Here is a 2,688-nt window from a genome sequence, read left to right on the forward strand (position 1 = left end):
TGCATGGCATTTTACCTCTTAAAAAGATATTACAAACTTAATTTTAACTTTTGTAGTCAGATTTGAAACTGTCATATGCATGTTGTGTTTTCCTATACACAGTACTGTATCTTGGCCTAGGCCGGCAAGGCCCAGGCCTAGGGTGGCACTTTGCAGGGGGGCAGCAAAAAAGCTTCCCCCCCCCCCCCCCCGCAAGAAAAAAAATAGCCTTCTCCCGGCCCCCGCACGAAAAGGGTCCCCGTCAGCTACACTTTTAGTATAGTGCCAGTCTTATGGGGCAAATTGGGCCAGAGGGCAGGGTCCAGGAGGCAAATCAGTCTGACACCCCCATAAAGTGGTCACACTGCTGCCTGCCGGTATGATAATACCGGCCGGTGAGGACATTCGGACAGACTGCAGGCCACCGACCACACTTAATACAACTGGCCCGACGGCCACCAATGCTAGTAAGTGTGGCACTGCAGCCTAATGCTCCGCCTCCAGGCATGGCAGGCATCATGTCAATAATATAATTTAATTTCTTTAGACATCCTTGTCCTTGAGGGAGCATATTGAATTGCATCATATACAATTAAGACTTTTAATTGTATATGATGGCAATAATTTTTTGGACCTGCTCCCCTCATATGTACTATCGCAATATGTCACTGGATTAGTAAGATTACTCCTATCTTATAAGATATTTGGACTTGTGTTTGCTGCCACTGATTATTTCACTTATTTGTATAATTCCTATGGGCTTCCTAGTCATTATGCAAATAAGTGAAATAATCCTATGATTACAATTAAAAGAAAGGAATATTTTAATAATCCAGTGACATAAGGCTTTACTAATGGGCACTGATGGCCACTGATGAGATGGCACTGATAAGCTGCACTGATAAGGTAGAACTGATATGCTGCACTGATGGGCACTGATATGCTTCACTGATGGGCGCTAATAGGCTGAATTGATGGGCACTAATATGCTGCTCTGATGGCTACTGATGAGGCGGCAATGGTGGTTTCTGATAAACTGCACTGATGGGCACTAATGAGGCTGCACTGATAAGGCAGCACTGCTATGCTGCACTGATGGGTACTGATGAGGCTGCACTGATAGGCACGAGGCGGCACTGATAAGTTTCACTTATAGGGCTGCACTGAAATGCTGCCCTGATGGGCACTGATAGGCTGCACTGATGGGGCTGCACTGATAAGGCAGCACTGATGGGCACTGATATGATGCACTGATAGGCTGCACTAATGGGCACTGATAGGCTGCTCTGGTGGCCACTGATAGTGCTGTACTGATGGCCACTGAGGCCGCACTGATATGCTGCGCTCATGGGCAGTAATGAGGCTGCACTGATGGGCACTAATGAGGCTGAACTTATGGGAACTGATGAGGCTACCCTGATAGACTGTGGTTGTGGTCTGTGGTTTGCAGATGACAGGGCACGTCATAAACAGGAAGGGGTGTGGCCTTTACCGGAAGGGGTGGGTCATATTTAAATTAGGGGTGCACAAGTTTAGTCAGGCCTAGGGCAGCACAAAACCTAAATACACCACTGCCTATACACACAACATACCTATTTTTTAACAATATTTCTTAATTTTTAGAAGTCTATTAGGAGAATGTGTCATGGCAGACTGTAAGTGTTTCTGAATGTTCTGTGTGGGTCTGTCCCAATAGAAAGGCTTAGGACAGGCTAAGTTCCCTCTAATTGACATGCAAATTGGAGAAGTCATAATTTGTAACCCATTGTTAGGACAGACAGTTTTCAAATCAAGTTTACAACTAATAATGAGTACTGCCAGCACAGTTCAAAGAAGGTTAATTAAACACAGCTCTCTCGATAAACAAACAAAACTAAGTAGGATTTTTCCATGCTTGATTTCTGTTACGGAACAGGGCACCCCTGAGCAGGTACCTCCGTTGACAGATGCTCCTAGTGCTTCCCGAGGGCTCCAAGCACTCCACCAGACACCGTAAGCACTTCAGACTCCACGAAGCGCCGCAGCTTGGTTAGGGTCTTGGCATCTCCTACCCCTCATTCCCCCAATAACGAGACAAAGCTCCGAGATGAGGGTAAAACAGGAACAACATTTATTGGAAGAACAGAGCACACTTTTATACAGAAATTGGAACATCCCTCCCCCAACAACCGCCTTCCCATTGGTCAATTGCAAAGCACTTGCAGTCCTCACCAAGGTCCTCTCCAGCATATGCAAATGAGGGCTTGAAAATGAGTCAACAGGGATTGGTCAGATAGCTTTGACCAATGCAAGGAGACAGAAGCCCCAGGGGGCAATCAATGCACACAACAGTCATACACAGAACAATGGTTCCCTAGCGAGCCCTCAATACACATCACTCTGAGTGTCAATAGACCGCCCGTCTCCTCAGAACTTCCTGTAATGCCCATATTAGGAGTTGGCTTCCTGTTCCTTACAGTTTACAGGAATACGTTTTAGCTTCCAGGAGAGGCAAGGCTCCATTAGCCACATGTTTAAAGAAACACAAAAGGACACAAAAATGCATAACTCCCAGTCTACTGAACAGAACCCCTACATTCAACCCATCCCCAGATAGCCTGGATCTGAGCGCTCAACATATCCAAACAGCGCTCAGATGCCACAAACACAGTCAAATCGCCATGGAGCCAAAGTCTTTTAAAGTCTGGTCCATAGTCCAAAGGTAGCAGG

Source organism: Pelophylax lessonae, assembly GCF_965119305.1.
Source record: "Pelophylax lessonae genome assembly, chromosome: 2".
Classification (NCBI taxonomy): Eukaryota; Metazoa; Chordata; class Amphibia; order Anura; family Ranidae; genus Pelophylax; species Pelophylax lessonae.